The sequence below is a fragment of the Sapajus apella genome, unplaced genomic scaffold (genome assembly GCF_009761245.1).
Source record: "Sapajus apella isolate SASKATOON/1434 unplaced genomic scaffold, GSC_monkey_1.0 scaffold75, whole genome shotgun sequence".
In the NCBI taxonomy this organism is placed as follows: Eukaryota; Metazoa; Chordata; class Mammalia; order Primates; family Cebidae; genus Sapajus; species Sapajus apella.
The window spans coordinates 2,685,056-2,710,535 of NW_022437015.1; the positions used below are offsets into that span (position 1 = coordinate 2,685,056).

Consider the following 25,480-nt stretch of genomic DNA (forward strand, 5'->3'; position numbering starts at 1 on the left):
TTCTTCTTCTTCTTCTTCTTCTTCTTCTTCTTCTTCTTCTTCTTCTTTTCTTCTTCTTCTTCTTTTTCTTCCTTCTTTTTTTGAAATGGAATCTCACTCTGTCACACAGGCAGGAGTGCCATGGCATGATCTTGGCTCACTGCAACCTCCACCTCCCTGGTTCAAGTGATTCTCCTGCCTCAGCGTCCTGAGTAGCTGGGATTACAGGTACCTGCTACCATGCCTGACTAGTTTTGTTTTTTGTTTTTGAGATGGGGTTTCACCATGTTGGCCAGGTTGGTCTTGAACTTCTGATTTCAAGTGATCCTCTGACTTTGGCCTCCCAAATTGCTGGGATTACAGGTGTGAGCCATCATGCCTGGCCCTAACTGTATTTTGAAATAGCCTGTCTTCAAGTTCATTATTTCTTTCTGCTGCTTGATCAATTTTGCTATTAAAAGACTCTGATGCATTATTCAGTATTCCAATTGTATGTTTCACTTTCATAATTTCTACTTGATTCATTTTAATTACTTCGATCTCTTTGTTAAATTTATTTGATAGAAGTCTGATTTCTTTCTTTGTGCTATCTTGAATATCTTTGAGTTTCCTCAAAACAGGTATTTTTAATTTTCTGTTTGAAAGGTCACATATCTTTATTTTTTCAATATTGCTCCCTGGTTATTTAGTTCATTCAGTGTAGTCATGTTTTCCTTGATTGTCTTAATACTTGTAGATATTTGTCTATGTCTTGGCAGTGAAGAGTTAGATATTTATTTTAGTTTTTGCAGTCTGACTTTGTACCTATCCCTCTTCAGAAGGCTTTCCAAATAGTTAAAAGGACTTGGGCATTGTTATATACTTAGCATAATGCTCATAATATAAAATTTTCTTTAAAAACCCATTTCTGACATTTAAAAACCAATGGCAGTGTCACTAAAAATAACACTGACATGAGGTAAATATTCCAACATCTATCATCTTAAGCCTCCTTTAATGTGATGAAAAACGTTTGATCCTTTGTTGTCCAAAGAGAGGACCATATATATTACCTGTTATGTACATAGCCCATCTCTCTGATATCCTTAGCAACGATTATATTGCTGCTTATCTAACTTCTCCAAAGCCTCAGGTAATGGAGTGGAAGACAATGAAAACAACAAATTATGAAAATATATTAAACTCTGCAATAGACTTTACATTAATTGGTAACTCATAGTCTAGTTTCATCATGTAGCACAGGGTCACATATGAGTGCTCTTATTTGATTTGATGATTATATAAATATGGAACACAATTTAAGGTAGGAATTCTTAACTAAAGTAAGTTATGCAATTTCAGAGTCATTTAAAACACTCTGAAATTGTAAAATTATGTGTGCATATGTGAATGTGTGTATGTGTGCCTGCATATGCATGTATTTTTATGTGGAGAATTTCCATAGATGTTTTACAGATTCTGAAAGGGGTGCATGACCAAAATAATGTTTTAGGTAACCTCAAATGAATTCAGACAGACACTCTCTCTTTTTCTCCATTTCTACTATTTTTCCTTTCTTTCTTGTTAACAGTGTTCACAAAGATGATAGCTCATGGCAGTGAGAATTATTATGAAGAAGTAGACTTAAAAAGCTAGATTGTGCAACACTAGAGAGACTCCATATCATATAGAGTTTTAAATTTAGAAACTGGGACAGTAGCGTCTGTATCCCTTGTAAATAGTCACATAGATGCAACATTGTTTCTGATGACTTTGACTGAACTGAGGTTGTCCAAAACTTACAGGTGAATAAAGAATAGAAACCTTCTAAGCTCAAGACTAATTAAAGTATTTAAAAAGAATGATCAGTAATAGGTGCTCCAGGTGGTTCTGTTAAGATAATCAGACTGAGGCAATGGTAGAAATACATGTCTGAAGTTGTCTCTTGGTTATTATTCTGCTAATAAGGTAGACATAGAAGAGGTAAGTTGATTTTACCCTCAACAAAACTTTAATTTTTACAGATTGAAAACATGTAAGTAGAAAATTGAAGGCCCCAAAGGTTAGGGAAAATAACAATCAAGTGGAAAGTGGGTTAAAAATGTTAGCTTTTTTTTTTTTTTTTTAATCTCATCTTGCCTCATTTCCCCAGTATTCCCCTTTGATCATTTACATTTCACAGGACCTTCAGTATTCAGAATGTGGTAGCCCTGCTACACACACATACAAACATCTGTGATTCAGCAGTAACTTCAGATTTGCATCTGTATTAAATCTGTCTGAACCACATTATTCTAATAAGTATTTTCTAATGTCCAGGGTAATTTATGTATAGTATGACAGTAGGTTGGTAATATACCCTAATCATAATTTTGAAATAATTACTTCTACTTTCTTTAGTGTTCCAATAACAAAACTTTAGCTTGGCCTGTATGATGAATTGTGTTTTACCATCATTGAAATTATTTTTATAATGTTTTTATTTATTGTACTTTAGATTCTGGGGTACATGTGCAGATCATGCAAGATTGTTGCATAGGTACATTCATGGCAAGGTGGTTTGTTGCCACCATCCCCCCATCACCTATTGCTGACATTTCTCCCCATGTTATCCCTCCCCAACCCTCCCTCCCACTATCCCTTCCCTATGCCCTACCAACAGACCCCAGTGTGTGATGCTCCCCTCTTTGTGTCCATGTGTTCTCATTGTTCAACACCCGCCTATGAGTGACAACATCCGGTGTTTGATTTTCTGTTCTTGTGTCAGTTTGCTGAGAATGATGGTTACTAGTTTCATCCATCCCTACAAAGGACACAAACTTATCATTTTTTATGGCTGTGTAGTATTCCATGGTGTGTACGAGACACATTTTCTTTGTCCAGACTATCATTGATGAGCATTTGGCTTGATTCCAGGTCTTTGCTATTGTAAACATTGCCGAGATGAATATGTGTGTGCATGTGTCTTTGTAATAGAACGATTTATAGTCCTTTGGATATATACCCAGTAATGAGATTGCTGGGTCAAATGGAATTTCCATTTCTAGATCCTTGAGGACTCGCCACATGGTCTTTCACAATGGTTGAACTAATTTATACTCCCACAAACAGTGTAAAAGTGTTCCTATTTCTCCATATCCTCTCCAGCATCTGTCGTCTCCAGATTTTTTAATGATCACCATTTGATTTGCATTTCTCTAATGACCAGTAATGATGAGTATTTTTTCCTATGTTTGTTGACTTCATATATGTCTTCTTTTAAAAAGTGTCTGTTCATATCCTTCACCCACTTTTGGATGGGTTTGTTTGTTTTCTATCTTATAAATCTGTTTCAGTTCTTTGTAGATTCTGGATATTAGCTCTTTGTCAGAAGGGCAGATTGCAAAATTTTTTCCCATTTTGTTGGTTTCCTGTTCACTCTAATGATTGTTTCTTTTGCTGTACAGAAGCTCTGAAGCTTAATTAGATCCCATTTGCCTATTTTGGCTTTTGCTGCCATTGCTTTTGGTGTTTTATTCATGAAGTCCTTGCCTATGCCTATGTCTTGAACGGTTTTGCCTAGGTTTTCTTCTAGGGTTTTTATGGTGTTAGGTCTTATGTTTAAGTCCTTAATCCATCTGGAGTTAATTTTAGTGTAAGGTGTCAGGAAGGGTTCCAGTTTCTGCTTTCTGCACATTGCTAGCCAATTTTTCCAACACAATTTATTAAACAGGGGACCCTTCTCCCTTGCTTGTTTTTGTCAGGTTAGTCAAAGATCAGATGGTTGTAGATGTGTGGTGTTGCTCCAGAGGCCTCTGTTCTATTCCATTGGTCTATGTCTCTGTTTCAATACCAGTACAATGCGGTTTGATTACAGTGGGCTTGTAGTATAGTTTGAAGTCAGGCAGCATGATACCTCCAGGTTTGTTCTTTTTGCTTAGGATTGTCTTGGCTATGCAGGTTCTTTTTTGATTCCATAGGAAGTTTAAAGAAGTTTTTTCCAGTTCTTTGAAGAATGTCATTGGGTGTTTGAAGCGATAGCATTAAATCTATAAATTACTTTGTGCAGTATGGCCATTTTCACAATATTGATTCTTCTTAACCAGGAGCATGCAATGCTTTTCCATCTGTGTCCTCTCTTATTTCCTTGAACAGTGGTTTGTAGTTCTCCTTGAAGAGATCCTTTATGTCCTTTGTTAATTATATTCCTTGATATTTTATTGTTCTTGTAGCAATTGTGAATGGGAGTTCTCTCTTGATCTGGCTCTCTGTTTGTCTGTTATTGGTGTATGGGAATGCTTGTGATTTCTGCACATTAATTTCATATCCTGAGACTTTGCTGAAGTTGCTTATCAGCTTAAGGAGAATTTGGGCTGAGATGATGGGGTCTTCTAAATATACAATCATGTCATCTGCAAATAGAGACAATTTGACTTCTTCTTTTCCTAATTGAATACCCTTTATTTCTTTTTCTTGCCTGATTACTCTGGCTAAAACTTGCAATACTATATTGAGTAAGAGTGGAGAGAGAGGCCATCATGTCTAGTGCTAGATTTCAAAGGGAATGTTTCCAGTTTTTGCCCATTCAGTATAATATTGGCTGTGGGTTTGTTGCAAAATAGCTTTTATTAATTTGTGATAGGTTCTATTGATACCTAGTTTTTTGAGAGTTTTTAGCATAAAGGGCTGTTGAATTTTGTTGAAGGCCTTCTCAGCATCTATAGAGATAATCATGTGTTTTTTTTCTTTCATTCTATTTATGTGGTGGATTACGTTTATGGACTTGCATATGTTGAACCAGCCTTGCATCTCTGGGATGAAGCCTACTTGATCTTGATGGATAAGCTTTTTGATGTGCTGTTATAATCGGTTTGCCAGTTGTTTATTGAAGATTTTTGCTTCGATGTTCATCATGGATATTGGCCTGAAGTTTTCTTTTTTTGTTGAGTCTCTGCTGGGTTTTGGTATCAGGATGATGTTGTTGTCATAAAATTAGTTGGGGAGGATTTCCTCTTTTTGTATTGTTTGGAATAATTTCAGAATGATTGGTACCAACTCCTCTTTGTGTGTCTGGTAGAATTCAGCTGTGAATCCATCTGGACCTGGACTTTTTTTGGTTGGTAGGCTGTTAATTGCTGCCTCAACTTCATCACTTGTTATTGGTATATTCAGGATTTCAAGTTCTTCCTGGTTAATTTTGGTATGGTGCAAGTGTCCATGAATTTATCCGGTTCTTACAGGTATACTGATTTATGTGCATAGAGTTGTTTGTAGCAATCTCTGATGGTAGCTTGCATTTCAGTGGGATGGGTGGTGATATCCTCTTTATGGTTTTTTATTGCATCTATTTGATTCTTCCCTCTTTTCTCTTTTATTAATCTGGCTAATGGTCTGTCTATTTTGTTAATCTTTGTGAAAATATGGCTCATAGATTTGTTGATTTTTCGAAGGGTTTTTTTGTGTCTCTATCTCCTTCATTTCTGCTCTGATCTTAGTTGTTTCTTGTCTTCTGCTAGCTTTTGAGTTTTCCTGATCTTGCTCCTATAGCTCTTTAAGTTTTGACGATAGGGTGTCAATTGTAGATCTTTCCTCATTTCTCGTGTGGGCATTTATTGCTATAAACTTCCCTCTAGACACTGCTTTAAATGTGTCCCAGAGATTCTGGTATGTTGTGTCCTCGTTCTCATTGGTTTTGAAGAACATCTTTATTTCTGCCTTCATTTCATTGTTTATCCAGTCAACATTCAGGATCCAGTTGTTCAGTTTCCATGAAGTTGTGTGGTTTTGAGTTAGTTTCTTAATCCTGAGATCTAATTTGATTGCCCTGTGGTCTGAGAGACTGTTTGGTATGATTTCTGTTTTTTGCATTTGCTGAGGAGTGATTTACTTCCAATTATGTGGTCAATATTAGAGTAAGTATGACATGTTACTGAGAAGAATGTATATTCTGTGGCTGTGGGGTGGAGAGTTCTGTAGATGTCTATGAGGTCTGCTTGTTCCAGTTTTGCATTCAAGTCCTGTATAACCTTGTTGATTTTCTGTATCATTGATCTGTCTAATGATGACAGTGTAGTGTTAAGGTCTCCCAGTATTTTTGTATGGGAGCCTACGTCTCTTTTAGGTCATTTAGAACTTGCTTTATGTGTCTGGGTGCTCCTGTATTGGGTGCATATATATTTAGGATAGTTAGCTCTTCTTGTTGTATTGATCCTTTTACCATTATTTAGTGTCCTTCTTTGTCTCTTCTGATCATTGTTGGTTTATAGTCGATTTTATCTGAGACTAAAATTGCAACCCCTGCTTTTTTTTTTTTTTTTTTTTTTGCTCTCCATTTGCTTAGTAGATCTTCTTCCAACCTTTTATTTTGAGTCTATGTGTTTCTTTGCATGTGAGATGGGTCTCTGGTATACAGCACACCGATGGGTTTCTACTTTTTACCCAGTTTGTCAGTCCATGTCTTTTGATTGTGGCATTTAGACCATTTACATTTAATGTTAATATTGTTATGTGTGAATTTGATCCTGCCTTTTTTACTGGTTGTTTGCTTTGCCCGTTGGTTGTTGCCATTTCCTAATTGCATACTTGATCTTTACCATTTGGTTCGTTTTTGGAGTGGCTGGTACTGGATGTTCTTTTTCTGTGTTTAGTGCTTCCTTCAGGAGCTCTTGTAGAGCAGGTCTGGTGGTGACGAAATCTCTCAGTAATTGCTTGTCCATAAAGGAGTTTATTTCTCCTTCACTTATGAAGCTTAGTTTGGCTGGATATGAGATTCTGGGTTCAAAGTTCTTTTCTTTAAGGGTGTTGAATATTGGTCCCCACTCTCTTCTGGCTTGTAGGGTTTCTGTGGAGAGATCTGCTATGAGTCTGAGGGGCCTTCCTTTGTGGGTGACCTGAACTTTCTCTCTGGTTGTCCTTAGCATTTTTTCCTTTATTTCAACCCTGGTGAATCTGATGATTATATGCCTTGGGGTTGCTCTTCTTGAGGAGTATCTCTGTGGTATTCTTTGTATTTCCTGTATTTGACTGTTGGCCTGCTTCGCTAGTTTGGGGGAGTTCTCCTGGATAATATTTTGAAGAGTGTTTTCCAGCTTGGATTCATTTTCCCCATCCTCTTCAGGTACACCGATCAAGCATAGATTAGGTCTCTTCACATAATCCATTATTTCCTGGATGCTTTGTTCATTTCTTTTCACTCTTTTTTCTCTTTGAGTTTATCTTCGATCTCTGATATACTTTCTTCTGCTTGATTGATTTGGCTTTTGAAACTTGTGTATGCTTCATGAAGTTCTCATGCTGTGTTTTTCAGCTCCATCAAGTCGTTTATCTTCTTCTCCAGGCTGGTTATTCTAGTTAGCATTTCATCGAATCTTTTCTCAACATTCTTAATTTCTTTGCATTGGGTTAACACATGTTCTTTTACCTCAGAGAAGCTTGTTATTACCCATCTTCTGAAGACTGCTTCTGTCAGCTCGTCAAAATCGTTTTCTGACCTGCTTTGTTGCCATGCTGTTGAGTCATTATGATCTCTCTGGGAAGGAGAGGCATTCTTGACTGTGATGTTTTTGTCTTTTTTGTGCTGGTTTCTTTCATATTCTCTGAGTGGACGTCCTTTCTGTTAAAGTTGGGGTTATTTCTCCTGTATGATTTTTTTTTTTTTTTTTTTTTTTTTTTTTTTAGTTAATTGCAGTTGTCAGTGTGCCACTCAAGACATTCTGTCCATTATCTGCCTGTGGAGGCACTGCTGGGCTGCCTTGGTCTCAGCCCAGGCTGCTGTTTATTCTTCGCCTGGTTTTAGTACTACCGGGGTTAGCCCCACCTTCCCAATGTGGGCTCTTTTTCTCTTCAAAGCCCGCTGTTCCCGGGTGGAGGATGTGTTAACTGCAAAACTCTCCCGGGATAGGGACTCCAGTTGCTGGATCTTTCAGGGAGGAGCCTGTCTCCTTAAGGAAATAAGAGAGGACACAAACTGATGGAAAAACTTTCCATGTTCATGGTTAGGAAGAATCAATATTGTGAAAATGGCCATACTGTCCATAGATTCAGTGCTATCCCTGTCAAACTACCATTGACCTTCATCATAGAACTGGAAAAAACCACCTTAAACTTCATTTGGAACCAAAAAAAATCTCACATAGCCAAGACAATCCTAAGCAAAAAGAACAAAGCTGGAGGCATCATGCTACCTGACTTCAAACTATACTACAAGGCTATGGTAATCAAAACAGCATGGTACTGGGAACAAAGCAGAGATAGAGATATAGAATAATGGAACAGAACAGAGGCCTTGGAAATAACACCACACATGTACAATTGTCTGATCTTTGGCTAACCAGACAAAAACAAGCAAAGAGGGAAAGATAGCCTATTTAATAAATGTTGGGGAAACTGGCTAGCCATGTGCAGAAAGTGGAAACTGGACCCCTCCCTTACACCTTATGCAAAAATTAACTCCAGGTGGATTAAAGATTTAAACATAAGACCTAACACCTTAAAAACCCTAGAAGAAAACCTAGGCAATACCATTCAGGACATAGGAATAGGCAAGGACTTTATGACTAAAACACCAAAAGCAATAGCAACAAAAGCCAAAATAGACAAATGGGATCTAATTAAACTTAAGAGCTTTTGTGCAGCAAAAGAAATAATCATTAGAGTGAACTGGAAACCAACAGGATGGGAAAAATTTTTGCAATCTACCCATCTGACAAGGGGCTAATATCCAGAATCTACAAAGAACTTCAACAAATTTACAAGAGAAAAACAAGCAACCCCATGAGAAAGTGGGCTAAAGATATGAACAGACACTTTTCAAAATAATACATTTTTGTGGTCAACAAACATATGAAAAGATGCTCATCAAAACCACATAGGGAGATGCAAATCAAAACCACATTGATATACCAACTCATGCCACTTAGAATGGCAATTAAAAAATCTGAAGACAACAGATGCTGGAGAGGATATGGAGAAGTAGGAACACTTTTACACTGTTGGTGGGAGTGTAAATTTGTTCAACCACTGTGGAAGACAGTGTGGCAATTCCTCAGGGATCTAGACATAGAAATTCCATTTGACCCAGCCATCCCATTACTGGGTATATACCCAAAGGAATGTAAATCAATCTATTATAAAGACATATGAACACATATATTCATTGCGGCACTGTTTACAATAGCAAAGATGTGGGGCCAACCCAAATACCCATCAAACATAGACTGGATAAAGAAAATGTGACACATATACACCATGGAATACTACACAGCCATAAAAAATGATTAGTTCATGTCCTTTGTAGGGACATGGATGAATCTGGAAACCATCATTCTCATCAAACTGACACAAGAACAAAAAAAAAACAAACACTGCATGTTCTCACTCATTGGTGGGTGTTGAACAATGAGAACACATGGAAACAGGGAGGGGAACATCACACACTGGGGCCTGTTGGGGGGTGGGAGACTAGGGGAGGGATAGCAAGGGGAGTATTAAGAGAAATACCGAATGTAGGTGACAGGACTATGGTGTCAGCAAACCACCATGGCATGTGTATACCTATATAACAATCCTCCAAGATCTGTACATGTACCCCAGAACTTAAAGTAAGAAAAAAAGTGTTTCTTAAAATGTACTTTTTGTTGTCACAAATTTTTTACTTCTCTAGGTTTGGAAGTCTGAACATTGAGATATTTTCTATTGTGCAAAATGAATATTTTAATACTAAAAGAGAAACTGACTATTCAATATCACTGCACATACTGAGAACATTAGACTTGAAAAACGTCGCTTATAACATAAAGAAAATGCATGCCAGTAATTTGCACGTTCCTATATAAAACATTATACATATATTTTTATTTATATCTATAAATTTAAGTTTTATTTTAAACATTTATGCCTTAAATTTCCTCAGTAACCTTTGATTAAATGAGATTCTTGTTCAGAAGTTTCCTCTTTTATGCCTTCTTTAAATCTAGAAAGATATCAGTTTTGTTTTGTTTTGTTTTGTTTTGTTTTGTTTTGTTTTGTTTTGTTTTGTCAGAGCCATTTGAACCAGAGCAACTCCATCTTGAATAGGGGCTGGGTAAAATGAGACTGAGACCTATGGGCTGCATTTTCATGTGGTTAGGCATTCTAAGTCACAGGATGAGTAGAAGGTCAGCACAAGATACGGGCCACAGATACCTTACTGACAAAGGAGCATGTGGTAAAGAAGCTAGCCAAATTCCACCAAAACTAAGATGGCAGTGAAAGTGATCTGGTCATCCTTGCTCATTATATGCTAATTGTAATGATTAGCATGCTAAAAGACTCTTACCGGGGCCTTCATACCTTACAGATGCCATGGCAACATCAGGATGTTACCTTGAATGGTCTAAAAAGGGGAGGAATCCTCAGTTCTGGGAATTGTCCACTCCTTTCCTGAAAAGTTCATGAATAATTCACCCCTTGTTTAGCATGTAATCAGGAAATGACCATAAAAGTGACCGGTCAGCAGCTAATGGGTCAGCTCTGCCTATAGAGTAGCCATTCTTTTGTTTCTTTTCTTCTCTAATAAACTCACTTTCACTTTACTGTGTGGATTCACCTTGAATTTTTATTTGTGTGAGATCTGAAAACCCTCTCTTGGGGTCTGGTTTGGGACCCTTTTTCAGTAACATCTTCCTGGTAACCATGATGGGATGATACTGAAGAGACTCTCAACCCAAAGGAAATAAACTGCAACACCAATTGGCTGACTTTGGGTAAGTGGGGTGCATTTTACCTGTGTAAAGGGTGTGACTGAATTAGTGGCCCAACATAAAGGAGTTGGACTGTCTCCTAAGATTGAGTGGGTTAAAGGACTCTCTTAGGAAAAAGGCAAGCATGCTTAAACCAACTTGGGTTTAAGGCCAAACTTAGGAAGGTTAGAGTTCTTCCTAAGATTTAGGGGGTTAGAGATCCCGCTCAGTAAATTCCCTCGCAATTAAAAATGCATTTGGCATCATGGAATGTTAACCACTATTCTCTTTGAATTAATCTGTCTTGCACTCTCTGCTAATTGCTACGGGTGACAGGGTTAAGCATGTACAGGACCTTTGGACATGGGAAGGTTTTATCTCCCCAAAAGGGGAAACTTGAGAACTGATTGGACTACTAGAAAAGATTCCTTTGTGAATGACAAGTGGCCCCCTGAACTTTTGATTCCATGTCACTGCAATAGGTGGGTTTTTTTTTTTTTCTGGTCTCCCTGAGTTTTTATCTTCCCCCACTCTGCCACAGGGAATGCTTTTATCTCTGTCTCTTTCTCTCCTTTTCCTTTCCTGTATTTTCTGTTACTCAGGGTGACCATCTTGCCCAGACACTGTATGTTAACTGCCGGTTGTTTGTTGAATTAAAGATGATAGTGCCAATCTGGGGGCAAGTTTGAGCTTTGCCAGTTCAAGATTGGGTGCTAAATGGAGTGGCTACCGTAGCAAATCTTTGAGCTATAAATTTGTCTTTCTGTATCACTCTGTCATAAAAAGGAGTATCTTAGGGTAGAACACGGGCTTAGGGCCCCATAAGCCTGCTGTTCAAGATGGCCCAGCAAACTTGTCAGTTATAAAGTATGCTCTGGGTCCCTGTGGGGGAAAACCTGGATGAAGTTTCCCTCTAGTCTTGTTTTGTGTCCTTGGGATCTTGACCTTGTAGCCACATGGCTGTACTTTCTCTTGGTCTCTGCCATCCAGGGGACAGAACTTTTGGGTTGCATGTCATAGCTAGCTCTAAAAACTATCTTGAGCAGTTAACAACCATTGCAAGCACAAAATTGGTGCTCTAGGCACCTTCTGGGAAGGGCAATGGAAACTGCTCAATGCTGTAGCTTAGTAGCTAAGGCTTTGTCTTTTCACAATGGTGGCCTGGGTTCACAGTTCCATTCTGGCTTAAGAATATGTCATTTCTTGTTTGATATTTGTGTTACCTTTACCATTTGTTGATTTTCTTCCCCTCCATAGACCATTTTGAATTTTCCTTTCCCTGAGCACCTGGGAGGTTGCCTTTGGTAAAGTTCAAAAGCCAGAAATATTGGCTGTTTGGCCTGGCAAAAGTTGGGTAATAAGAAATTTTAAGAACTTTGCTTTTTTTATTTTTTTTTTTTTAATTTTATGGCTAAAAGTCAGTTTGTTCAAGTTCTAACAGGCTGGGACTTCTTGGGAAAAACAGAGGAGGCTCCACCGTCCCCATTTTAAGAAAAACCTCTATTTTCATCGTGAAACCCCAGGAATTATAAGCAAACAGATTCCTCTCAAAATCTAAGGTTCTGCTCTATTTTGCATTGTGTTACCTGACATTTCTTTTTTTACTTTTGGGGGTATCAGAAGTTATTTTGCATTATAAGAGAGCTTTTGTGTGTAATAACTAGGTAGGAAATATAGTTTTGAAGATAGCTAATAAAAGTTATGGGGATTACTCAGCTCCTTGCATATTTGAATCAGAGTAGCATTCTCTTGGCCACCCAGAAGATATGGAGATGTCCCTATGCCTACTGAGAGATAAGTCTCTCGTGGAGGATAGGCTAATCACAGCCTAGGCTAATTGGATTTGGATTGCTTTGCAATAAAACACATGATAAAATTGTTGTACTGTCTTGTTCTGTAGCTTTCTCTTTTGGGGATCCAGGATCCAGCATAAAAATGGGACCCTTAATTTTTGGGGATTTGTTTTTGCCTTCCAGCTGTGCCTGCTTATTAGGGTATAGAAACTGGAATGCTTTCCTGTCCCTGTTCCTTCAAGGGCTCCACCCAGAAGCTAGTAATCCAATTAAGAAATGGGAAAATAAAAACTCTTATAACTACTGAATCTTCTGTGTGTCTGTGTATTTATATGTGATATGTGCATAATATGAAAGAGCTTTGACTAATTGGTTTACAAAAAAGCTTAAATAAAATATTTTATCAGAAAAATAAAAACTGGTATGCCTTTAGCTTATATGACTTTAGTAACTGTTGGGAAATAAAAACAGTTTTACATGCTATGTGTGAAAGGATAGTGAAATATGTTTTTGGTAAAAGATTATAAAAAGGCATGGGAATGTGGATTTTTTTTCTGCCTAAAGGGTTACGGGATTATTTTAAGTTAGATAGGATAAAGTTGAAGTTTCAGAAAGTTGTGGAAGGTTTGTGAAAAATTAATTTTGTGAAAGAAATCCTGTGTGTGAACATATTGGCTAAAATTAAAGGCTTATTATTTAGGTCTTCCATAAATTGAACATTGGAATAAAAGCACAACAGGTTTTTCATAGAGCACTGATTGGTTTTTAACAAAAATTTGCAAAGGGTTATAAAAGGTTAATGAAAATGTTAACCTTATGGTCAAATATTAAAATTGGGTAGATTTGTCTATCAGGTTTTATTAAAAATTTGGGTTTACATTAATAGTACACTAATGCAAAAAGTGAAATTTGGCTTTCTCTCTTGAACAAGATTTTCATGTAATATTAAAGAATAATAAAAACTTTTATTTGCCTTTTAAATAAACTGCAGGAAAGAGGGAAATGAAAGAGACAGGTTGTTTGGAAAGCTAAGTCTTCACTCTTTATGAGTAAAGGTTTTTGCCTTTTAAAAATGTTTGCGTCATCAGTTTGGCTGAATAACAAAATGGAATCCCAGGTTATCATAAGATATGATAACCTTGAAAACCTTGAAAAAATTTTCAAGACTCTCATGGAAAGCTAAAATGTTCATGAATATCAAGCAGAACAGGAGTTAACTATATGGTCTAAACTAAAAGTCTGAAATAATCTTTTTAAACTTTTTGCTTAAAATGTTGCTGATCCACTGTTTTGTTTTTGAGAGTAGAGGAAGGGTTTTTTGAGCTCTTTACAGTTTTTATCTCTGTATCTAATTTCTCTAGAATTTGGAAACTATTTGTGAGTATTCTTAATTTATGGCAATATAGTATTTGCATAAGTGCAATAGGAATGTTTTCTTTTGCAGCAGAAAACAATTGGAGTAACTGGTTTTACCAAGGCTTTGACTGGAATGGCATACTTCTTTTTAAGAAATCAAACTTAACTTATAGAGCCAATAAAAACCCCTTGGTAAAATTGGTCTTATGCCTTATCTGCACAGCCCCTGTACATGGTTCCTAACCTGTGGTAAGTAAAGAATGTGACTTTCTGATAGGCCCAGTAGCTTCAAGTTATCTTGGAAACTCAAGAGGAGAGGAATTTGCTCACCTCATTGGTATTTGAGGGTACAAACCCATGGCTGGGCTCAGCTTTAAGAACATTCATATCTGAGATTCTTTATGGAATAGAGTTTCACCAAAGTCAATTTTAAAAGCCTATCTTAAAAAATTATTCTTGCTGCACTTTATACAAATATTCAGGCCAATTATAAGACTAAGGCTTATTTTTACAAATGAATTGGTGCTATTATAATTTTTTCTTTAGTAAAAATGGGAAACTGGAGAGTGAAAAAATATTTTTCAAGAGCTATGATACACCTGTTATTAGATTCTAGTCTCATAGGTTGTTTTTCAATTTTTTTCCCTGCAATTTAGACTAACCTGCTTATTCCTGTGAACCAATCAGTAATCTCTGACTGCTGGATGGAAGAAACAAGAGGGAGAGTAGTGAAAAATCTGGATCTATATTCTAAGCCTGGGCACACTGGAATCAGTTGGCAACCCCATATCAGCTTGGCTCCAACGGTTTCCCAGTTCCTGGAATACCTCCTTATTTAGTTTACTTGGGATAGTATTATTTATTTTGCTTTATTGTTGTGGAATGTATTGCTGTTGTGCCCTTTTGTAAAAATGCAGGATAAGCTTACTAAATGTTTTCTTTAAATTGAGCACCTTTTTATATTCCAGATATCATATTTTATCAGAGCAATAAATGGCATTCACCATACTGACACTTTCTAACTGAGCTCCTCTCTACCCCAACTACAGGAGACCCTAATAGTTAGACAGTAATATCATCACCCCCTATTCAACCTGAAAAAGTTACAGAAGATGAATCTTCATTGCTCTACAAACCTTAGGATTAAGTGTTCTCTTATAAAAAGAAGGGGGAAAATATGTCAAAGGCATTTGAATCAGAGTGACTCCATCTTGAATGGAGTAAAATGAGACTGAGTAAAATGAGACTAGGTAAAATGAGACTGAGACCTACTGGGCTGCATTCCCAGGTGGTTAGGAATTCTAAGTCACAGGATAAGTAGGAGGTCAGCACAAGATACAGGTCACAAAGACCTTGTTGATAAAATAGCATGTGGTAAGGAAGCCAGACAAATCCCACCAAAACCAAGATGGTAGTGAAAATGACTTGGTTATCCTCAATGCTCACTATGTGCTAATTATAATGCATTAGCATGCTACAAGACACTCCCATCAGCACCATTATAAATGCCATGGCAATGTCAGGAAGTTACACTATATGGTCTAAAAATGCTAGGAACCCTCAGTTCCTGGAATTGCCCACCTCTTTTCTTGAAAATTCATAGATAATCCACCCCTTCTTTACCATATAATCAGGAAAAGACCATAAAAGTGGCCAGCCAGCAGCCCTCAGGGCTGCTCTTCATATGGAGTAGTCACTCTTTTATTTCTTTATTTCTCTAATAAAGTTGCTTTCACTTTATGGATTCAGCTCAAATTCTTTCTTGCATGACATCTAAGAACCCTCTTTTGGGGTCTGTATTGGGACCTCTTTCCAGTAACACTTTATAGTATGAGCTGTTTGTAACTGATTCATTGCAATAAATGAAATGGGATTTTATGCAGAAATATTTAAGGTCTTTATCTAGGAAAATGTAAGTACTTTTAAAAAAATAAGCATAGCTGGAATAAAAGTTTTTTTTTTCTTGTTTTGTATTAAGCCTGACCTCTATAGATTGGGCCTCTCTTAAATGATTCAAGTTCTCCATTAGTCAGAAAGTCAGCAATGACTGTTCCAAACTTCAGCTTTCAATGTACTGCATTTTCAATGTTTTTGCCTTCTTGGTTGGCTAATTGGGGGCTTTCTAAATTCTGTCTGAAAAGAACTTTTTCTGCAAATGGTGCATCAGTTGAGGGAAACCTTATTTGGGGCTTACTTAATGAGGGTCTCCTCAAATATTTCTCTGAGGGTAATGTATGACTTCAGAATAAGTGGTCTACTGTTTCTTTTTAAGTGTGTTTTGTTTTGTTTATGCTTATTTTAACTTTTAAGTCCACAGGTACACGTGCAGGTTTGTTATATAGGTAAACTTGTGTCACAGGAGTTCGTTGTACAGATTATTTCATCACCCAGGTATTAAGTCTAGTACTCATTATTTTTTCTGGTCCTCTCCCTCCTCCCACTCTCTGCCCTCTAATAGGTTTCAGTGTCTGTTGTTCCCCTCTATGTGTCTTTTTTTCAGGTGACATGCATTTGGAGAATAGGACAATAGTCTTCAGTGTAAGAAAAAGCAAATCAGAGTTTACCTCACCCTTAGGCACATAAAAAAAGTTCTTTCTTTTTCCTTTTATCACAATGGCAGAGTGAAAGGCAAAAGATGTGTGAGGCTGAGTAGAGACTGAACGATTAAGTGCCACCAGACTGCTCAGCATTCTATCTAAAAGCCGTTGCAGCTGATTTCCCAATTCAAATTTATGTAGGAACATAAGACAGAAATACTGAACACACGGAAGGGGGCTGTTCAGAAGGTGAGATATTACAGAGGAGTCTACATACCACACATACCAATCAACCTGAGTGAATAAACGTCACTATACCCCAATGAAATTAGATATATAGAAACTTCCATTAGAGTAGTCTGAAACTTTAGGGTTTGCCAACATAATTTAACAAAACCACAATGTAGGAAAAACCCCTAAAATTATATGTATACAGTTTTAATAAAGGATATAGGAAGATAAAGCTGGCCAGCATTTGTCAATATTTCTGCAGAAAGACACATGGTTTTAAGAATACTATATAGAATCACTTTGAGCAGATTGGTGGGAAAAAAATGTAGCAAATTGGTAACTTGAGCTTAACTACTAAGGTCTCCTTTTCTGGCACTCCAATATAGTTCATATATTACCAAGACCCACTGCCAGCTTTTCTTCTGTGTTCCTTCACTGATTTAGCCGGCAGAGTGAAAGTAATTATTCCTTGAATGCATCTTATCTAATTGTTTTTTTTTTTTCCTTTAGTGCCATTCTCTACTAACAATCTATTTCTTGCTATATTGAATTCATTGTTGGTTTTAACTCACTCTGCCAATGGCTGTGTACCATCTTGGTACAAAGAACATATTTAATGATCTTGAACACTGTGCAGGAAACAGACCTAGCCCTTTTGGAGAATTAAACAGTCATGAGTTGCATGCTATTAGGAGCCATCCATTCATTATTATATTATATAATACCCACATGCAAGAGGCTACAATTTAGTATGGTACATTACAGCTATGGTTAAAGAAATGCACATGTACCATATCTCGTCAACCAATTCCTAGCTAGATGGAACTCATTAACTTTCTAAGAATATGGATCTTGTGCAAGGGCCTGGCAATCTTGTTAGACGCCCTCTGTGCTTCTGCACAGAACATCTTTTGTACTGAATCTCTTAGCTACTCTGAGAGCAGAGATTCTGGAATGTATAAATGGAATGTTCTTCACATGCTGTGATTCTTAGACTCTTTTTTTAAAAGGAGAAGGCAGAGAATCATTCTTTTAAAGTATTTGCTTCTGCTTCGGAGAAATTGTGGGTTGTGTGTGTGTGTACATGTGCATAGGTGTATGTAGATATATGTGATGAGAGGTGAAAAGAATAGGCTTTCAATGACTGTTACCTTCCTATGACTTTGGGTCCTGTTAAGTTTTAGGTTCATGTTACAATAATGTATACTTAATATTCTTAAAACTTACTTTCTAGAATTGTGCTTAAATCTCCATTAACCTCAATGTCTATACTTTGTGCAATTTGGCATAAACATGGAGAGCATTCTTTACCTTGGCAATGTCTGCCCTGAGAGTGGGCTCTATGGATGCCACAGGAGGTAATGGCACTGGTTGGTGTCACGTAGTGTGAAAGATATGTGTCACATGGGGCCAGTGGAGGAAAGAGGCACATATTGCATTCCTATCACCAGTAAGAGTTGTACAAATTGCATACTTTTCAGGTTTTTGACAAAATGTGATTCTTTCAGAATGTGATCCTATTGTAAGCACTCTCAAAATTCTAACTGCTCCATGATAATTCCAGTACTGGGAAGCCAAGTCACTTTAACAGTATACTGGACATGATAACTTTGAGCCCTGCATAAGACAGCTGTGTTCGACTGGGGACCACTTAATTGTTTTTCCCCTTAATTTTTCCAGCTGTACCATGGGGAAGATTTTTTTATTCTGGCTCTTTCTGAGGACACTGTTGGAATGAATGAAATAACATTAACAAAGTGCTCGAAGTTTTGCAAGAATAAATCAGCAATGAAGCATAGACAAAAGAATGGAGCACACAATTTTGCTTAGAAATACTGTTATGTTTAAACTTTTCATTCCAGTCCTATAATTAAAGACATATAAGAGCACGAGAATGCTACATAGCACCTTTCAGCAATAGGATCATAACAATGAGTATCTTCATTTTGCAAATGGAGAAAATGAATATCAAAGATTAGAAAATGAATATCAAAGAGAAAATATTTCAGGGGGGGTAAGTTAGTAATGAGATTCCACAGAGGTTACTGGACAGGACTCCAAAGAAAACCAAGCAAAGAAGCCAGAACAGGGTGTGCTAATTACTAACCAAAACTTTGTATTCTCGATCAGTAATCAACCATTTGGGTATCTATGTACATTATTCAATTCTCAGATGATCCATGGATAGAGATATCAGAGTCTATAAACCAATGAGACCAAAATGCTAAGATAGGAATAGGTTTTCTATTTTCCTCTGAGCTCCCTGGTAAAACCCTGATTTATTTGGCCTTTTAAAGACAGTGTAAATCTGTAAGACATTAAACAATCAGCTTTGCATTATAGTTTTCCTGAGCTTTACCTTTCCAGAACTTCCTATAGTTAACTGACACTATCTTTTGTGACTTCACTTCTGTGGCAGTTGAGTGCTGATACACCCTATGCATTAAATAATTTCTTGATGTTTTTCTGACTTTAAATCATAGTTAACAGCTGCTCTGCCTGAATGCTTGACAGAAGATAATCAATGGGAAAGAGGAAGATTACTTTGAGGCCTACTGGCTGTGTAGGAAGTAAAGGCCATACATTTAGAAACAGGTGCATATCTATATCTATAGAAGAAAAAACTTGTCTATCATAAGACCATGGGGATGGCCAAATAAACTATCAAGAGAAACTCAAACAAGAGAGTATTTTGAGAAAGAGTGGAAGGGGAAATGTTTTTCCATCTGAATGTATAAGACTTGATCATGAAACCCAGTGTGTGCATAGTCTTCTAGGCTGCTTTTTAGCTTCTGAGTTTAACAGTCATTGACCCTAATAAATGTAGTCATGCCTAGTATTCTCTCAAATGTAATGCTGACCACAATCCATTTAATTTATGCCAAAAGTCTCACCTTGGTCAAAATTACCTAGGGGTCCAGATCAACAGCTTTTGTTGTTGTTTTAAGTAGCTGGATTATTCACTATCTCAGCTCCACTGGAACCTCAACACTAAATTGTGGCAGGCAACTCTTTTTTACTCAAAAATATTTCAGCGGGGATAAGTTAGTAAACCAAACCATCCCTCTAGAAGCTCAATTACTTGATATCTGAAGATATCTCTAATTCCCACTGATCCCTGTAAGAGTTGGAGCTTTTATTGTCAGTAGCTGGGCAGTAGACTGCTGGTTGAAAAAATTAAAGACATCAATACTCTGAAGATATTATTATAAAGAAGCAGTACTAGTATTCACACTCATTGATTCAGGCACTAGGACTAAAAGAAAGACTGATTATAAATAAATGGGGAAATCAATGCAAACTGTCTTAATGGCTTAGCTACCACTGAAGCTAAAACAAAGGAACAAAGAATTGGCATATTACTATTTGGTTATCCCTGTCTGTACAATAATCCCTGCTATGAAAACACAGCTCTTTAGTGCTAATCCTCAGGCTGTCAGCTGTAAAATTTTACCCTTATGAAAGGTATTAAAATTAAACCCAAAAATCACTCTGAAAACCCTTAACAAAACCTATGGGCCATAACTTAGGCTTATAGATTTTCTTTCAACATAAAAGTAATTCATAAAGGATAAAATAAAACTAGGTAGCAGATAAATGAATAAAAGTAATATGAGAATTCTGCAGTCTGACATTAGACATCTTTAAAATACTGATTATTATGCTTAATAAGTGTAAGTCCTGATTTTCATCTTATGGGTTCGCTGTGGTGTTTTCAGGAATGTTTGTGATGGAATAGGTTTTACATTGTTGTTCAAGTCCCAATTTGAGGACCTTGGTCAGTGTATTCAATCACCATCCCAAAATTTAGATACCTGATATAGTGATGATTCAAAGTCTAGTAAATACTTAAGTTGCTATTTATATAAAAATCATAATCAGGTTTTTAGCCTTGATTTTCATACTATAGCAGAATTTTGTATAGATATGCGGTATATGTTCACAAATACACATGCACATGAGCAGCAAATGTAGCCTGGTTCCCTTCAACACCAAAAAGGCCCTATTATGTGATTAATAATCTTTGTGGGAAAATTAAAGACTCCAAGGAAATTTTCTGAATTCTCTTTTACCTGATATGATGAATGAAAAGATATATTTTACATTTAGGCTTTCATGGATTGGGGCAGGGGAAATGAAGAAACAAACAAAAAAAAAACTGGCTTGAATTAACTGCTACCAAATACCGAATTGGATTTTGGTCAGCAAATTAAATAATGTAAGGTCCAGAAACATTTGCACAGCAAGTATTTGATGGAATTCTTTCAAATTTTGAAGCTTTCAGTCCAACATGGTGACTTATTTTGAAGATTACAATGATTTCCAACACTGAACTCTGTAAGCTTCATGGGAGACGAAGATGGTGAGTCCTGGGAATGAAGAGAAGAAATTCACAGATGAACTGAACAACTGTAAATATTCATATGGTAATACCCACTTGACAATAATATGTGACCATTAAAATTACATTTATGAAGATTATAGATGAGCACTGAAAAATGTTAAGTGAAAAAGGCAGGATATAAAATTATACATACAATGCTATAGTTATTTTTAACAACCAAAATTATATTTGGCACAAAAGACTGAGGAAATACACTGAACTATTGAAAGTGGTGGATTCATGGGTAATTTATTTTCATTTTCTCTACATTCTACTTGCATTTTCCACATTTTCTTTAGTAACTATATAATTTGACACTTCAAAAATACTATTTTTGAAATCCACATGGAAATAACAATAGCTTTAAAATTGAGCAATTATGAATCTGAATTCTAGCTTGCCTCTTGTTATCTCCATAACTCTAGAAAAATAATGTCAATGGATCTTAGTTTGTTCATTTGTAAAATTGGTATAATATAATCTACCTGAAATAATATCTGGAATATAGCAGGCCCTCATGTAGCTATTTGTTAAAGTTTCTGGAAAACTATTCGGCCTTATCCAATGACCCTTTAAAAAATTTATACCAGTAATTTTGCTTCTAGGATTCTATCCTATGGAAATGATTATAAATGAGAAGAAAGATTTATATTTAGTGGTATTATTCAAAAACTTATAATGATGAAAAATTGGATAAAATAGCTTATTAAATTTATTTTAATTTTTATGGGTACATAGTAGGTATATATGTTTATGTATTACATGAGATATTTTGATACATGCAGGCATTGCATAATCATCACATTTTGGTAGATGGGGTATCTATCACCTCAAGAATTTATCCTTTGTGTTACCAACAATCCAATTATACTTTTAAAATGTACAATTAAATTATTTTTGACTATAGTTACCCTATTGTGCTAGCGAATACTAGGTCTTATTCATTCTTTCTGTTTTTTGTAGCCATTAACAATCCCCAATTCCCTTCAAACACTCACTCCTCCACTATCCTTCCCAGTCTCTAGTAATCATCATTCTACTCTCTAACTACATGAGTTCAATTGTTTTAATTTTTAACTCCCACAAATAAGTATGGGAAAATTGAACTCTATGAGTTTGTTTTAATTTTAGCTCCCACATATAAGTGGTAACATGTGACATTTTTCTTTCTGTGCTTGGCTTATTTCACTTAACATGACCTCCAGTTCCATCAATGTTGCAAATGACAGGATCTCATTCTGTTTTATGGCTCAGTGATACACCTTTGTATATATGTACCACATTTTCTTTATCCATTCATCTGTTGATGGACACTTAGGTTGCTTCCAAATCTTGGCTATTGTATATCCTGCTGCAATAAACATGGGAAGGCAGGTATCTCTTCAATATACTGATTTTCTTTCTTTTGGGCATATACCTAGGAGTAGGACTGCTGGATCATATGGTAGCTCTATATTTAGTTTTCTGAGGAACTCCCAAACTTTACTCCATGGTGGTTGTATATTTACATTCCCACCAACAGTGTAAGAGGGTTCCCTTTTTTCTGCAACCTTGCCAATATCTGTTATTTTTTGACTTCTTAATAGTAGCTATTCTGACTGGTATGTGATGGCATCTTACTGTGGTTTTGATTTGCATTCCTCTGATGATTAAAGATATTAAGTATTTTTTCATGTTTGTTGGCATTGGTATGTCTTCTTTGGAGAAGGACCAGTTTATATCCTTTCCCACTTTTTATCTTTTTTTTTTTTTTTTTTTTTTCATCCTTGCCAGCATTTGTTATTGCCTGACTTTTAAATAAAAGCCACGTTAACTGGGGTGAGATGATATCTCCTTTTAGTTTTTATTTAAATTTCTCTGATTATCAGTGATGTTCAACACCCTTTCCTATATCTGTTTGCTATTCATATGTCCTCTTTTGAGAAATGTCTATTCAGATATTTTGTCCATTTTTAATTGGATTATGAGATTTTTGAACTCCATATATATTCTGCTTATTTATTTGTTGTTGGATGGGTAGTTTGCAAATATTTTCTCCCATTCTGTGGGTTGTCTCTTCACCTTCCTGATTGTGTTCTTTGCTGTGCAAAAATTTTATAGCTTGATGTGATCTCATTTGTATATTTTTGCTTTGGTTGTGCTTGTAGGATGTTACTCAACAAATTTTTGCCCAGTCCAATGTCCTGGAGAGTTTCCCCAGTGTTTTCTTCCAGTAGTTTCATAATTTGAGGTCTTAGATTTGTCTTAATTGATTTTTATCTGATATTTGTAAATGGTGAAAGACAGGGGTCTAGTTTCATTCTTCTGCATATGGATATCCAGTTTTCCCAATGCATGTTTGTGAAACCTTTTTCAAAAATGAGTTCACTGTAGACATACGAATTTGTTTCTAGGTTCTCTATACTTTTCCATTGGTCTAGGTGTCTGTTTTTATTACAGTACCATACTATTTTGGTTGCCACAGATCTGCAGTATAATCTGAAGTCAGGTAATGTGATTCCTCCAGTTTTGTTCTTTTTGCTCAAAATAGGCTTGGCTATTCTGTTTTTTCTTTTTTGTTGTTGTTGTTGTTGTTGTTTTATATATTTTTTAAGATTTTCTTTCCATTTCTATGAAGAATGTCATTTGTATTTTGATAGGAATTGCATTAAATATGCAGGTTGCTTTCTGTAATATGAACATTTTAACAATATTGATTCTTTCAATCCATGAACATGGAATATCTTTCCATATTGTGTGTTTACTTTTCAATTTCTTGCATCAGTGTTTTATAATTTTCATTGTAGAGATCTTTCACTTCCTTCATTAATTCCTAGGTGTTAATTTTATTTGTAGCTATTGTAAATGTAATTACTTTCTTATTTTCTTTTTAAGATTGTTCACTGTTGCCATCTTAAAATGCCACTAGTTTTTACATGTTGATTTTGTATTCTGCAACATTACTGAATGTGTTTATGTAGTTGTTTTTTTTGTGGAGTCTTTAGGTTTTTACAAATGTAAGATCATATCATCTACAAGCAAGGATAATTTGACTTCTTCCTTTCCAGTTTGGATGCCCTTTATTTCTGTCTCTTGTCTGACTGTTCCTAGCTAGGTCTTCTAGTACTGCGGTGAACAACAGTGAATGCTACACTGTCTTGACTGCTATAGTTTTACAGTATTATTTATTTATTTATTTTTATTTTTCTGATTTTATTTTTTTCATTTTAATTTTTATGGGTGTATAGTAAGTGTATGTATTTATGGAGTACATGAGATGTCTTGATATAGACATGCAATATGAAACAGACACATCATAGAAAATGGGGTAGCCATCTCCTCAAGCATTTATACTTTGAGTTACAAATAATTCAATTATAACTATTTGAGTTATTTAAAAATGTATAATGAAGTTATTATTGACTTTAAACACTCTGTTGTGCTATCAGATAGTAGGCCTTATTCATTCTTTATAACTTTTGTTTGTACTGATTAACATTAACCATCCCTACCTCCTGCCTAGCCTCCTACTACCGTTCTCAGCCTCTGATAACCAACTTTCTACTTTCTATCTCCATTAGTTCAATTCTAATGTGTTCAAGGTTCATCCATATTGTAACATGTATTTTTTTGTTGACAAACAGTATTTCATTATATGGATATACTACATTTTATTTATATGTTCATCAATACATGGACATTTGGGTTGCTTCCACTTTTGGCTATTATGAATAAAGATATAAACATTTAAGCACAAGTTTTTGTGTGGATATATGTTTTCATTTTCCTTGGTTACATACCCAGGAATAGACTTGCTATATCATATGGTAATTATATGTTTAACATTTTGAGGGATTTTGAAACTGTTTTCCAAAGTAACTGCACCTTTCATTTCCAACAGCAATGTATCAGGGTTCTTATTTCTCCACATCCTTGCCAACACGTTATTACCTGTCTTTTGTATTGTAGCCATCCCAGTGGATGTTAAATGGTATCTCATTTTGGTTTTGATTTGCATTTCCCTAATGGCTAATGATGTTGAACATCTTTTCATGTGTTTATTAATCATTTGTATATTTTCTTTGGAAAAATGTCTATTCAAATCCTTTGCCAGCACAGAAACATGCATTGTTTTTCTTTTTATTCTCAAATTGTAAGAGTTCTTTATATATTCTCCAAACACATATCAGATAGTTGATTTGCAAATATTTTCTCTTCAAAGACCACATATTGTATGATTTAATTTATATGAAATTCAGAAATGGAGAGTGACTGCTAATATGTATCGGGTTTCTTTTTGGAGTAATGAAAATGTTCTAAAATTGATTGCAGTATGGTAATGGTTGTATAACTCTGTGACTATACTAAAAACCACTGAATTGTACAATATAAGTGGTCGAATTATATGTTAAGTGAATTAAATCTCAATAAATGTAATAAATAGATTTTTAAATTTAAACTGCACACATACAGATTTTTCAAATAACCCTAGTAATAATTCTTCTTCTTCTTCTTCTTCTTCTTCTTCTTCTTCTTCTTCTTCTT

At 35.8% G+C, this 25,480-nt stretch overlaps 1 protein-coding gene across 4 annotated transcripts in view; it reads right to left on the reverse strand.

Annotated features, from left to right (window-relative positions):
• Positions 1 to 20,625: 20,625 nt before the first annotated feature.
• ZDHHC15 (zinc finger DHHC-type palmitoyltransferase 15) overlaps positions 20,626 to 25,480 on the reverse strand; it is a 140,104-nt gene continuing 135,249 nt past the window's right edge. For all 4 annotated transcript variants that reach the window (XM_032251323.1, XM_032251325.1, XM_032251322.1 and 1 more), the window contains one exon: positions 20,626 to 20,942. The gene's annotated coding sequence lies outside the window, so the exon portion shown is untranslated. The remainder of the gene's footprint in view (positions 20,943 to 25,480) is intronic.